Below are 15,803 nucleotides of genomic sequence, written 5' to 3' on the forward strand. Positions count from 1 at the left end.
AAGGTTGCAGAGGGAAAGCTTGAAATCTGGGATACGTAGCAAGCTTGTTCCATTTGTACAAATGTCACCTCTTAAATCTCTAGAAGTTTGAATGGATAGGCAAGACGTTCAGTATGAGTCCAGGTAAATTTTACACGATGTTTTACATAATTAGCGCAAGAAATTAGGAGAACGACAGAAAGATTGGTAATAAAATGTACGAGAGGATCTCTAGGTTCACATATAGAGCAAGGCTTCTGATGACAAACCCAACAACCTGTCAGATTTCCGTCATACGCAAGGAAATTGGAAATGCAGACAAGGGAGTTATCCTTCTAGGCAGAAACTAAGAAGAAAAAGGAAAGAACCACTAGAGCAGGTATTTGATGTCTTGTATTAAGATAAAAATCTTCTTCATTGACAAGATAGAGAGGGACTGGTCAGAAATACATGCAAAGAATATAAGTTCAATAGCTAACGCTGGAGTACAATGTTTTTTGTAAAGGTGGGATCCTTACAGTACGTTCCAAATCCAAAGATTAATAAGGTGAACCTGTTTTAGGAGGCAATTAACAGAAGAAGGGCAATAAGGAGGAATAATATCCCAGAGATTGTAGGAACTTTCATTGAAATAATCTGACTCAAAGTCCCAGAGCCACTGACTAATTTTGTTGGAGGCTAGGTACAGGGAGGCTAGTATAAAACTTCTAAGTAAGACAACACTGATGGTATGAGCAAGAACCTTAGGTATACAGTCCTGGCCCAGAATCTCCAGAAAGCTGTCAACATCAGATGTCATCTGCTTCAAATACTGGTGAGCTTTAATTTTAATTCTCCCTTTGATTCAGCAGTTCAGCAGGGAGTAGAGACTTTCTTTAAATGAGAAACATGAATCCAGGAATCAATACCTTTTAGTTTTGTAGCACAAGAGTTAGTTAAGAGTACCTGATATGGTCCTTTCCATCTAAATTGTAAGGAATCCTTTTGAAGATGTCACTTTCAATAAACAAAAGGAACTGGTCTGGTCGTAGGTTGTGTTTTATTTCTTTGTCTCCCAGGAGTGTGCTATGAAAAGATTGTTCTCCAGGGCATGATTTTTGTCTGTGACCTTAATTAGTCCCTTGCAAAAGTGGAGAATATCTCCTTTAATTAATTGAACATCAAATTCAGCGAGGGCCAGATTCATAGGTCTCCCAGTCACAAGCTCCAAGGGAAGGGAGCAGCTCTTAAATTCGATAGGACCATAGGAACTGCTTTAGGCCAAGTCAATTTTAATGTTTCCATAAATTTAGCCAATTGTGTTTTAATGATGCCATTTGTTCTTTCTACCAGTCCATAGGACTGAGGGTGGGAGGTACAATGGAAATGTTGTAATATAAGCCAAAGAGAGTATATTTGCTTCATGACGTGGCCAGTAAAGTGTGTTCCTTTGTTACCATGTAATTCCAAGGGTGTGTCCCAAGCAGGCATTATCTTTTCTACCAATACCTTTGCAACAGCTGAGACGTAGCACACCGGCAAGGAAATGTCTCAATACGATGAGAAAACATACAGCTCATGACAAGGACTTAGCTGTAACCATGAGAAGGTGGCAGCTGGATGAAATCTATTTGCTGGATCTCAACAGGCCCACTGGGTAAACCATATTGTCTGGAAGCTGTCTGAACCATTCTCCCTGGGTGAAATTTTGGACAACTAGTGCAGGTTAACAGTGCTTCCCTAGCAGCCTTAGAACCCTTCCCACCAGTATTGCTTCATAAAGCTTATAGTCTGACAGTTGCCCAGTGAGTCATTTGATGAGCTATTTCAAGTAGTTGTTTTGATTTTTTTCCCCCCAGAGATTCTGGTAGTACTGGTTTGTTACTTGGGCCATAGTATGAATTTGGTAAGGAACTGAAAATACACTTGTTAGTCCAATAAAGTGCTTCTCTGTGTGGTGCCCTGGATCAGGTACCCTCTACAGTAAGATTCAGATCTTCTTTTGGAAAATAATATTTGCTATGAAGTTATTAGCTTCCATGGAATTTATGGCAGGCTGCTTTTGCTGCTTTATCACCTCAATTATTTCCTATAGCCTCATCTGATTCTAATTTTGAATACCCAAGGAACTTGATATGGGGGGGAGTTCGATTGAATCTACCAATTCAACGATAAGAGCTATATTTTTAAGTTAATATCCTCCAGATGTTAAAAATCCTGTTTCCAAGACAAACCCAAATCATGAACAACTACAAAGGCATAGTGACAAAGCTTTTTCCTCTTGCTGAAATGTAAAAGCTCTATCCAGTTGGAGCGTAAAATGCTGCGGGTTGTGCCAAAGGAGCCATTGGTAAAGGAAGGTTGTTATTTAGAAGGTTGGAAGGGAGTGGTAATAGTGCACCCACCCAGCACAGTATTTCCTTCCATTATTCCTTAAATAGGAACCATCAGCAAACCACGAGTTCACATTAATAATAGAGTTTTTTGCAAGTCAGCTCTCGATGTCAGCAGTTGGTCAGTCAAGGTTAGACCGTAGTGGTATGTCTGGTCAACAGGTAAAGGGAGAAGAGTTTAAGGGAGGCTTCTTGGTGGGAGCGGGCCCTGGTACTGTGGGCCGGGCCGCAGAGGAGTCCCAGCGACCTTGCTGCGGCTCCACCCCTCTCCCGGTTTGCGTGCCGGGCGGGGCCGAGCGAGGCCATGAAGCGCGATTCCCTCCCCTCTCTCAGTGGTCACCTGGGACCCACCCGGCAGGTGTACCGCCGCTACCGCCCCAGGGGCGTGGTCAGCCCCAGCGCCTGAGATGCGAAGTGAGAGTAGGGCAGAATGCAAACAGTGAGCCGCGCCTCGGTGGCCCCTGGGGGTGGCCCCAGAGCCCGTCCCCTGCATTCCGAAGAAAACGTGTCCTGCAGAGGAAGTTACAGCTGTAATCTCTTAAAATAAATAAATAAATAAATAAAAATAAATAATGCATCAAGATCTAATGTAGGGAGAAGTTAAAATTAGAAGAGGTGAGTCGGCTTGCAGAAAGATGAGTGTGATGGGAATTTAATAAAGCTTCTGCGCAAGAAGCAAATGGTTAGGAGAGAGCCCATCACTATCCCTTGTGTTGATTTGGTAAAAGCTGCTGTGGCTGAATAGCTCTCAAGCAAAGAGTAAGTCCTTAGGCTACCGGGTCTAATAATGCTGGCCGTGACAGTCGAAAGGTCTACGTTGACCTCCGTATTTTTGAGTATGGACACCCAAGACATTTCCTTCTTTCTCACGTATAAAAAGGAAAAGGCAAGGCTGATAATAAGGCACCCCAATGCAGGAGGGCGGAGGAGTCCTTTTAATTGGCCAAAAGCCATGTGACTATTTTCTTCCCTTTATATAGTAACCAATATGTCAGATCTTAGTAAGATATAAAAGAGTTGCACTATTAGGGACAATTTTGATATCCAGTTCTTACAATATCCTACAAGGCTTAAAAATTCTTTAAAGTGTCTCTTGGTTTGTGGCTGTGGGAAGCTTAAAATGCCCTGGAGTCAGTTGGAGTTTAAGGAGAGACCTTAGTCAGTGATTAAATGAGCCAAATATTTAGCTTGAGTCTGGATGAACGGAAGTTTTTCTTTGAGACTCTGTTGCCTTTATTTGCTAACAGTTTAAGGAGGTGGATACTATTCTGCTTACATGCTTCATTGCAAGAGGAGAAAAGGAGATCAACATACTGCATAAGGGCTGATTTTGTGTGTGTGTGTGGGGGGGGGAATTATCATCTGCCAAATCTGCATGAAGACTTGTGAAAAAATAAGGACTCTCCGTATAGTCTAGTGGCATCATACTCCAAGCGCATTGTTGTCCTCAAATGAAGGCAAATAAAAATTGGCTTTCGGGGATCCACAGAGATACAATAGAAGGCCCTACAGAAATCAATTACAGCAAAAAACTTACTCTTTGTGGGAATGGAGGTTGGGGAGTGTGACGGTTAGGGAGAACTGGGTGTCAGGAAGTGGCAGTGTTATTGATGCCTTTGGGGTCCTGGGTAAACCTCCACCCTTGTCCACGAAGTTTCTTTACAGAAAGGGTGAGTGTACTACAAGGACTGATACCAGAGACTATAAGGTTTTGAGCTTTGCATTCCTCTATAATTGGTTTTATTCCTGCAATAACTTCAAGGTTTAAAGGGTATTGTCTGATATTAGGAAGGGGTTGCTTGGATCAACTTGAATCTTTACTGGGGAAGCTGAATGGATCTGCCTGGTATCTACTGTGGATTTTACCCTAAGTCCTTTCGGGACATTTTCTAAGAGAGTTAAGCTCTCAGTGTCCTTATTAGCTGATTTAAGGGGAAAGACTGTTAAAGGTATTGAATGGTTTCCAATGCTGCCAGTTGAAGGAGAGGTTGAATTGATTTGAAGAATAATTTCCCTTTTTTGGGAAAAAGAGATGGCAGTGTGGTATTTTTCTTAGAAGTCTCTTCTAAGTAGATGGACAGGAGCTGAGTGGACTAGTAAAAAGGAATGCCTCTCCTGAGGAGGGTCTAACTGAAAAGGTAAGGAAAGAGACATAAACTGTTACGGGTTTTATTAGAAATTCCCACCAATGGAATTTTTTCAGTTCTCCTAGTAAGGGATTGTTTGGGGATGAACGCAGAGGAGTTGTGCCAGTGTCAATTAAAATTGTAAGAACCTCACTTCCAATCATTATGGAAGTTTCACCCAGATGATAAAGGGGCAAAATCAGAAAGATGTCTTGTGTTTTCTGGGAGCAGCCTCTGTCATTAGAGGGGTTGAGGGCTTAGTGTTAGAAGACTGCCTTTGGTGTTTCTGATTAAGGCAGTCCTTTTTCTAGTGTCTGGGTTTTTTACAAACATGGCAAATATTTTTAGGAGAAGCTGTTGGTCTAGTTTTTGATTGTCATGGCCTAAGAGAAGAGGCAGACATCTGTTGGAATTGTAAATTTAGATTTTATTTGACTTTCTTTAGGTAGTATCCTCAAGGGTTCCAGCTAATTGATTGGCTAGACTGACTAGATCAGGGTAAACATAGTTTCTCATTTTGTCCCAGTTCTTTTTACCAGCAGAGAGAATTCACAACAGAGGCCATTTGCAAACATGGGATTAAAAGCCATCTGGGTGGAATCAACATCTAAAGGAAGCCCTGAGTTTTCCTTAAGAACAATTTGAAACTTATTAAAGCAGTCATAAACTCTGAATACATGTCTAGATTTTATTCCAATCAATGGCTTTAGGGAAGACATGGGGAATGACTTCATGTAAAGCTTTAGCAATCCACCCAAAAGGTACCCTGTCCTTCGGTAAGACCATTGGAGATCATCTAATGACATTCAGCCTTCAGCATCCAATGTTGAACTTGACCCTTTCCAAGTAGATGGACCAACTGATAAAGATTGGAAAAACCGGGGTGTTAAGTTTGGATGACAATATTAAATTTATCAGTGAACTGATAAGGGTCTTCAGAAACTCATGAAAACTCCTTAGCAATAGCTCTCAATTCAGCCTTTGTCTAGGGAGCATATAAAATGTTCATGACTGTAACTTCTAGGTCTAACCTTGAAAAGGTGCATTGGAACAGGATAGTGTGAAGAGGATGAAACAGAAGGATCTAGAGAGGCCTTGGGATCTTGGGGGTAAAGAGGGAGTTTGGCCATAGAGGGAAAAAGAGAAGTAGAGGAGGGAGAGGGAGAGCAACCCAAGGCAGCAGAAGGAGGCTGAAGAGAAGAATTTTTAAGACCTTATGATTCTTTTCTAATTGAGATTTTTTTCTCTATTAATTTGGAAAGAGTATTCTGAAAAGAGGCAATCAGTCTTGAGTTCATTTTAAAGTTTCCAAATACCAATTAAGCATCCCATTTGATTTGTCTGGTTTTATATCCGTGGTTCTCAAGTCAAGTTCTGTGAGTTCGAAAGAGCCCCAAAGTGACCACTATAATTGCAAATTATCTTTGGAATTTTGGGTCAACTGGGATAAATATTTATGAGAAGAAGGATCATAGTTCTTAAATATAAAACCAGCTGGAGTCGCTGAGGGAGGAACATATTGAAAAAACTTAGAATAAGAAACCAGTTCAAGAGGTTGACATTTATTTGAGATCAAAGAATTGCAATTTAGGGTACACAGATTTAGATAGAAGCCCAAACAGTGTACTCCTTTCAGGAGGTGGACTCAGGGTTTTTATGGACATAAAAGAAGATTGGGTAAGTTGTTTTTGAGAAAAGTTCATTGTTCAATGCTAAGTGAAATAAGTCAAGCAGAGAAAGACAACTATCATATGATTTCTCTCATCTATGGAACATAAGAACTAGGAAGATCGGTAGGGGAAGAAAGCGATAAAGAAAGGGGGGGTAATCAGAAGGGGGAATGAAGCATGAGAGACTATGGACTCTGAGAAACAAACTGAGGGCTTCAGAGGAGAGGGTGGTGGGGGAATGGGATAGACCGGTGATGGGTAGTAAGGAGGGCACGTATTGCATGGTGCACTGGGTGTTATGCTCAACTAATGAATCATCGAACTTTACATCGGAAACCGGGGATGTACTGTATGGTGACTAACATAATATAATAAAAAAATAAATAAAAAATAAAAAAAAAAGAAGAGTTCGTTGTTCTGACAAGCAGGGCTAGATTCATACATCATGAGCATCACTAACTGGTCAGGCAAGGTGGTCACTAGGCTAACGTTCATTTTTATCAGTCTTTTCAAATGGGATTTTCTCATTCTTACTGACTTCTTGGAATGTTGGCACGTGGCCCAGTTCAAAGGTTTAGGAAACAGGACATGCAAGGCAGTTCCTCTGAAATAGCGGCTGCAGCTCTATTTTTAAAATGGCTGAAATATGGAAATATCCCAAATGTCCATCAACTGGATGAATGGGTAAAGAAGATGTGGGATATATATGTAAATATATAATGGAATATTACTCAACCAGCAAAAAGAATGAAATCTTGCCATTCACAACAACGTGGCTGGAGCTAGAGTGTAGTATGCTAAGTGAAATAAGACAGTCAGAGAAGACAAATACCATGTGATTTCACTTATATGTTGAACAAAACAGATGAACATATGGGAAGGGGGAAAAGGGAGAGAGAGGGAAATCAGAAAACAGACTTAACTACAGAGAACAAACTGAGCATTACTAGAGAGGAGGTAAGTGAGGGGATGGGTTAAATGGGTGATTGGGGTTAAGGAGGGCACTTGTGATGAACATTGGGTGTTGCATGTAAGTGATGAATCACTAAATTTTACAACTGAAATTAAAAAAAAAGGCTCTCTTTATGTCATTTTTCACAGGTAAAGTGGTAGAATTAATTTAAATACATTTAAGAAATGCTATTTAAATATAAGGACTTATTAGTAAGCTATATTTGAGTATTAGAATAAAATTACTGGGCACTTAAACATACAAAGGAGGGGCAAATATTGGATGGGGCATAGCATGAGAGATTTATTGCATTTTTCTATTATTATTTGATAAAATGTTTTATATTTGTATCTTTAAGATCATACTCTACCCCGTCTTTGCTGTTTTTAAGTTTTTCCTCCATCATTTTTGCTATCAGGTATTACATGTTAATATAATTAGAAGAAAGGACAAGTATAATGTGTTTCTCCCAATAGGGTACTTTGTCAAAATCTAATTTATTTAATATTTTTGATTATTCTAATTTCTAAGTAATGGTGTGTTAGTGTTTTCGGGTGAATCCCTTACGTTCTTGGTGTCATGGGTTCCTATTCGTGTTATGTGAGGCAATGGACAGAGGGATACTCTTGTTAGGTAAGAAAAATAAAAGGTGAAGGCTAAATATTTTCAAATGAAACTCAGAATATAAAAAGTTAATCTAATTGACTTTGAATACCAATCATTTTTGTGGTCCTCAGTTATGGAAATTAGATTAAACTTTGAAAGAAGAAAATGCCCATTGATATCATCTTGTTCCCTGTGGAGCAGATGTCCTTGCCATAAAAAAACACTAATACTAAATAGCAAGACTGTGAAATGTGTCTACATAACATGGTTTTAGGATATTTCTCATGTTATGTAATTTTTTTTACTATGCCAGGCCTTATAGTATAGTGTTTATGAGAACGTGTTTCATTCAGACACAACCAGATTTGACATCAGGCCACGTTGTTACTGTCAGAGTGAATTGGGGTCTTGTCAGTTTACCATAATAAATATAAAATCAACCTTTCATTGGGATATGTACAGGGAATATATAACACTATCTAAAGTTCTAAAAGACTTCAATAAAAATTATGTTTTACAGATGGTTATTATTAAATACATTTTGAAAAATGGAAATCTAAGGAAATCCTCAAGATTATAGCATATTTTAGACACCAGAGTGTTTTAACAGCCAAGATTTACTATGTGTCATAAACTTTAAATCTTATACATATATTATTTAATATGTAATATTCCTTGTGTAGGGATTGTTACCTGAACATTGCAGAAAGGGAATACGTGACTAGGATATGGTAAACAAATCTATCTTTTTATAACTCCCATCCAACAAGAAAGATGAAACTTAGAAAAGGGAGGGAAATTATATCTTGACTTATTCCTAAAATAATAAAGGAGTAGAAAAACAAAAGTTGTAAAGAGTACTAAAGACACTGTACAACCCAAATGCTTTTTTTGTTTTAAGTGTTCAAAGACTCTTTTTGGTACCAATTAGTGGAAATTAAATTAGAATTATTTGTGTTTGTATCACTTCTCTTACTGACAGTAGCTATTTTGGTAACACATACAATTACTCAGCTCGAAACTGCCTTTATTCCCATGCCAGGTAACTCAGGATTATTAGGAAAAGCAGGGTTACAAAACATAGCATACTCTAAATTCTTTTTGAAATCAATCAGATAATTAAGGTTTTTTTTTTCCTCTCCCACATCCTATACAGTTGAACTGTCTGCTTGTTAAGTGTAAGTTTCAAATGCTAAAACTTTGCACATCTGATGAGTCTAGGAATTTAAACAGTTATTATAGAAAACAGTCATGTTCTTATAAAAACCAGAATTCAGTCTCTTACCTTCTATGTACTCAAAGGATAAGTTACAACTGCATTATCACCACCAACCGAAGTTGATTTAAGAGACACAATGTCGTCGTCGTCTTCTTTTTTTTCAAAGGCATGATTTCCATAATAATTGATGCAAGGGAGACCCCTAGCAGCATCTGCACGTGCTGAACTCTTAAATCAATGATGCTGGCTTCATTCCCAACTAACAGGTGTACCTACATTGATTCATCCTTTTGTGCCACCAAAAAAAGGAAACACGACATCAGGGGCATTCACCCTGACTTTCCCAAATATTCATGATATGATGTAATGTTTGCAAAAATATAGGTAGCGCTGCACTTTTTTGCCCTGCACTGCTTAGCCAACCCAAATGGATGAAGTCATAGGTGCAATAAAGCTCAACATGGATGCTAGTCAGGAGGAAATAATACTTGGCTGAAAACCACAATACTGAAAACCAAAGTCCCGGACCATTTGCCTACTCCAGCCACAGATTTGCAAAAGATATATGCAGAAAAGGTGTACAAGACAAAAATCTTCCTATTTTAAAAAATGAGACATGATGCCTCAAACTTGTCAGCAACTCTGGGTAGCCACTGGGTGCAGTTGGAAGGAATGGGTTCAGTGGTCTCTGGGTGCCCAGAATCTGGACTCTCTAGACTGATGCATGAAAGAGAAGAAAAGTAATCCCAAAGTGAGACGTCAAGGAGGAGAAAAGACAAAGATACACACAGCAAAACCAGTCAAATCTATGCCTCAAACCTCCTCTGGGATAAGGTTTCTTACTAAACAATCAAGGGCAGCCTGAGAGCTTGTCATACTGTAAAATTGGGTGGTACAGGCTATTACAAAGAGAGACAAGAGAACGACAGATTTCCACGTTATCAGTGGCCCAGTATTTGCCATTCGCTTGAGCTGATATGTATTTCCAACAAAGGATGGAAGGGAGAAGAAAGCTTACTCTCTTTAGAAGCCAAAATTTCCCCACTTTTTATTCCTTATTTTTAACTCACTGGGCTTAGAAGTCAGACTGTTTTCAGCCAGAAATGTTACATCTGCGAAGGAAGAAGCTCAACAGGGGAGAGTATCGGAACGATCCTATGCAAACCTTCCTGTTTTCCTTTTTTCTCACTGATCTAATACGCATGCATATTCACTCAGAACAATGGACCATAAGAGGACAATTAAGTTTACTTTAAGAACACGTAAGTTATAGAATGAAATTTTAATCTTCGAGTCCCATCTTGACTTATACCAGCACATTTGTCTATCCAAGCTCACTCTGTAAGGGTTACACGGTGGACACTATATAATAGCATGATGGCAGCGATAAGGAGTGCCTCAAATTTGTCCCTACCCCATAAAATTGACAGTGGGAACCTCTCACATTTTCAAGTGAATCTATTGATTCCACAGTGAAATTAATGTTCCGCAATATATATAAAAGCATCTGACCCACTCACTTTTCTTATTCTGCTCAGTGCAAGCCAGAAAGGTTTCCCTCGGTGACTATTTGGGGTTTACTTCTCTCAATTAGCAGCCCTATCACCTCCTCTAGAGCTTGTTCTCTTTCACTCCTCTACCACTGAATTACCCCAACTCCAATTTTCTGTTAAGGGCAAGAGAGACATAAGAATATAACACCAGCACTCTGAAAAAAAAAAATAGAACAATGAAAAATTTCAAAATCATATGCAACAATTTCTTAGAATCCTCGCACCAATTTCTTCTTAATATATTATTTTTCAGCAAATTAATGTTTCAAGAATCCAAAACAATCCAATCTAGAACCATATAAGAGAATTTACACTGTATCAAGACTTACTAATAATTTTAAAGATCAAGTAATCAGGAGGCCAGACAAAGCAGGGAGAGATCATCCCATGTTGCCCCTATGGGACCTTCCTTTCCACATTATACACATACTTTCTGCTCTAGAATAATAGGAGAGGTTTTTCTATAAGAGGTTCACAGTTTACCCCATATAGCAAGATGCTATGAAATATCTATGTCCTATTCCCCAGAGACTTGTATAGTTTATGTGACATTCTCTATAAATTATGTTTGTTTTTCTTAAGCAATCCTAATCTAGGGACATTAAGAGTACTGCACAGATAATGACTAGTATCATTAATCTATTTCCCCAGACATTCAATTATCATATTTACAAGGAAATTACACTAGGTCACCTGCCTTCTTTTTTTTCTTTCCTCTAGAGTGTCCCCTCATCCACTAATCATAGAAGAAACTGATCACACTGAAGAAGGTTGGGCCTAGGCTCTGGGGGCTGGCAGGCCACCGTGTCTAGCCAGAGCCTGGGCCTTGACTCACTCCCCTCTCCGCTGCCCCCAGGCCCATAGGCAGCAGCTATAGTGCCCAGCCAGGATGGCATGATCCTGAAACCCCACTTCCACAAAAACTGGCAGCTGCGTGTGGCCACATGATTCAGCCAGCCCACGAGGAAGATCTGCAGACAGAAGGCCTGGTAAGCCAAGGCAAGCCCCATTCCCCTTTGCCTCCCCGCCAGGACCTGTCTGGCCCATTGTGAGGCGCCCCAATATGAGGTATCACACCAAAGTGTGAGCTGGCAGGGACTCTAGCTAGGAAGAGTTATGGGTGGCTAGCATCCACAAGAAGGTGGCATGGACCATTGGGATCTCAGTGGATCCAAGAAGGTAGAACAAGTTCACAGAGTCCATGCAGGCCAGTGTGCCATGGCAGAAGGGGTACTACTCCAAGTTCACCCTCTTCCCCAGGAAGCTCTCAGCCCCCAAGAAAGAAAACAGCTCTGCTGAAGAGCTCAAATTGGCTACAGAGCTGACAGGACCAGCCATGCACCTGCCAAATGTCTATAAGAAGGAGAAAACCAGAGTCTTTACAGAGGAAGAGAAGAACTTCAAGGCATTGGCCAATCTTTGCATGGCCAGTGCCAATGCTTGGCTCTCTGCATCCAAGCAAAAAAGGCCAAGGAAGCCGCAGAACAGGATGTTAAAAAGAAAAAATAAAGTGCCATTGGCACCTTGCGATTAAAAGAAAAAAAGAAGAAAGAAAGAAAGAAAGAAAAAAACTGATCACAGGCCGGCTTGTTATAACTTTTACCTGCCTGATCTGCCATCTAACCCTGGTCAATATCTCCTTATCAGATTTTAATATTCAACAACACTTTAGGCAGTAAATTATCCTAAACAATATGTCTACTAAATTCAAGATGACCATCAGGATCTGAACCATCCAGAGGGAATAGGAACTCTCTATGAAGTATGATATTTAATTGTGCTCCTAGGTATTTACCCAAAGGATGCATAAATACTGATTTGAAGGGATACATGTACCCTGATGTTTATAGCAGCATTATCAGCAATAGCCAAATGAAAAGATCCCAAATGTCCGCTGACTGATGAATGGATAAAGATGTGGTATATATATAGATATAAAATGGATATTACTCAGTCATAAAAAAAGAATGAATTCTTGCCATTTGGAACAACATGGATGGACCTAGACTACATTATGCTAAGTGAAATAAGCCAGTCAAAGAAAGACAAATACCATATGATTTCACTCATATGTGGAATTTAAGAAACAAAACAGATGAACATATGGGAAGGGGGAGAAAAGAGAACCAAACCAGAAAACAGACTCTTAGCTATAGAGAACAAACTGAGGGTTCCTGGAGGGGAGGTGAGCAAGGGGATGGGTTAAATGGGTGATTGGGATTAAGGAGGGCACTTGTGTTATGCACTGGGCGCTGTCTGTAAGTGATGAATCACTAAATCTTACACCTGAAACTAATATTACACTGTTTATTAACTAACTGGAATTTACATAAAAACTTGGAAGAAAAATTTTAAAAATACATAAGCCTGGTATTTATGACCATATCAATCATAGGCCTTTTGATATTCTTCGACCAGCTCTTCTACTTTTTTTCCTCCAGCATTCACAGTTATTTGAACCTATTTATAGGTGTTGATGCAGACACTTATTTTCATCTATAATTTTCTACAGCCAAGTTCATGCTTCCCAGCTGATCCATTTCCTTAAGTATTTTTATATAGGTATAAAATCAGAACTTCATATAAACTGCTACTAAGTTTCCAAACATATTTTCTTATCCCATGGATCATCATTGAGATAATAAGAACCAAGTACTACTTGCATTGGTGGCTCACATTGTATTTCTCTTGGACAGTGCTGATCTTCATACCAGAGCTACTGATAATAGCAAATGAATATAATTTTCACTACCTTTCTTTAGCCTTATATTTGCTATTAACCACTTAAACTGTTTCCCTTAGTTGATTTCTATTTGCTCCAAATTTTATTGGTAAGACTTACCCCGAATAATTTGCCTAAAATCTTTCACTAGTTTATACTGAGTAATAACCATCAGGTGTTTTATTCTCATTCTATTTTTCCACCCTGTCATTTTTCCTACTAAAATATTTCCCTTCATTGGACTGAAAGGCAATCCTGATCATAGCACCAAACTGAGTAGACATAAATATATCATATTGTCCAATCAGATTATCACACATCAGAAATCTTACCCAGCATCAAGCTTTATTCCAAAGACACAGTCAAAGCAGACAGATGGCTAAGATTTTGTGTGTGTTACCCTGAGTCCTTCTTTCCCACCTTGGACATGTGTCCTATGGCCTAGAGTAATGGATGGGGTCTATAATGTATTTTATTGGTCATCTCATACAGCAGGGAGTATTTAATTTATGAAATATTGTCACTTTATAGCTCAAAGGCTATATGGCTTATGCAAAATTCTCCAAAGAGCTTTGCTTCAAAGGTTTACATATTCTGTTTACCAATTGCAGTCCTAAACCAGAGGCAAACTGTTAAGAACCTTTCATTAGGAAGAACTCTACTATCCAAAAATATTATCAGTCCTCTTACTTACCCAGAGGTTTAGTTACCACAGTTAAAAAGATTAAGCTGCGTCTCCACCTTCTGTTCTTTTTCTGAGGAAAAGTCTTTGGGAACCAAGAAAGGAAAGATCAGAGGCCAGTCATTGTAACTGTTTCTCTTCCACGTAATTAGTTCTAAACAATTAATGCAATGTTATTTATGAATTATGATAGAAATTAGAAAAAGATGACTTGTTTAGGGTTTGCCAGCCATTGTTGTCCATTGTCCAGCATATTTGAACTCATACCTTAGACTTAGTTTCTGTTAAGGTGCTTATAAGCTCACAAAATCCAAGGATAAGGAGACCGACTACCTATGTAAGCCACCTACCCTCTATGAGTTTGCAATCTGAAATACAATGGCACACTGGCAGAGTTTTGAATATATTTACTAAATCTAGTTTTGTTACATTTCTCTTTCCTGATTCCCATGTACACATATGTATATCTGCATATATGTGTGTGTAAAGTATACATATGGTAGAAGTAGTAAAATATGTACATAAGATTTATATACATATCACATCATACATATGTGTTTTTCTAAATTTTCTTTTTAAATTTCTACCTCAGCCCTCATATTTGCAACCCCAGAGTAAACTGAACATAAGTTTTACCTTAGGGCTCTCCAATTTTGCAAGTTGCTCACGTCTGTAACAGTAAGCTCTCCGTGAAAACTTTGTCTTTACATTTCCCCTACTCTTAATTACCTGCCATTTCTCAGCATTTCTCTGTCTCCAGCAGTGTCCCAAGCTGCCTTTTCTGTCCCTGTGCTGAAATTTATTTTCCAGGATCTTGTGTTCTTTAGGCCTTTAGATCCTACCTCAGTGGAGACTTGTCTTGTGGACCCACATTTGGCTCCGCCTGTAATCTGCCCTAAAAGATTTGAAAATAGTTGCTAGTCTTGCTGATGTTTCTAAGCCTATGCTCTCAGATTCCCGACACCTCTCCAGTCAAGTGATGCTCCGCTGAATTATGTCTCCTTCATGAGTGGTAATTACTGTTCCAGACTCTGGAGACTTCTTTCTCCATGTCCTCATTCAGCAACCTTCACGATGACAATATAAACTCCACTTATTATTATTTCTTCACCTCAGTAGTAAACTTCCATTCCCTTCTCCTTCTCCCTTCGTCATACTTACAAGTGTTTTCCCTTTTCTCTTAGTCTTTTTTAAATTATGTAAAACATTATCATGATTCCAAAGACTCAAAGGAACCAAGTCAAAGAGGGGATGGGAGGGGCCCCTGGGTGCCTCAGTGGGTTAAGCGTCAGTGGGCGAGCCCCAGGGAGCCTGCTTCTTCCTCTGCCTGCCGCTCCCCTGCTTGTGCGCACTCTCTCTTTCTCTCTCAAATATATAAATGAAAATTTTTTTTAAAAAAGCATTAAATATAAACAACAACAACAAACAAAGAGAAGATGGGACTGAGAGCGTGGAGTGGGGTAGTGAAGAGTAAGAGTGAGATGGGAGTCCTAAGTCAGAGGAGAGGTATCACCCATGTTTTACCCATGAAGGAAGCCTCCAAAGTCTCAAAGAAAACACCAGCACAACACAAGGGAAGAACAGTGGATCATCTGCCTAACCAAATGGCTGCAATAGGGATGCACCATTCAGTGCCATGTGTGGAACTGGAAGGTGAAGATGATGGCAAATCGTGTTCAGAGTTCTAATTATTGCACAGGACTGAACATTTTAATCTTTGAATTAAGAATGTTCCTGCAACCTACCAGTTGCAAAATAATTAGAGCATCCATGAGACCTTCCAAAGTTTTATCTGAGGGCAAGGAAGATGGTCCTCATTAGATGGAGTTTTTAAATGGGAAACAAAAGACAAAATTTTATCTCATTCAGATCACATCAAGAGGAGCTTGTTCAAGAAGCTCGTTCCAGGGTATATGTATGTT

The 15,803-nt window shown here is 39.3% G+C and overlaps 1 pseudogene; it reads left to right on the forward strand.

Moving 5' to 3' along the window:
* Nucleotides 1–2,459: 2,459 nt before the first annotated feature.
* Nucleotides 2,460–12,295, forward strand: LOC103657461 (annotated as a pseudogene).
* Nucleotides 12,296–15,803: the final 3,508 nt, after the last annotated feature.

Source organism: Ursus maritimus, unplaced genomic scaffold, assembly GCF_017311325.1.
Source record: "Ursus maritimus isolate PB19 unplaced genomic scaffold, ASM1731132v1 scaffold_29, whole genome shotgun sequence".
NCBI classification, from domain to species: domain Eukaryota; kingdom Metazoa; phylum Chordata; class Mammalia; order Carnivora; family Ursidae; genus Ursus; species Ursus maritimus.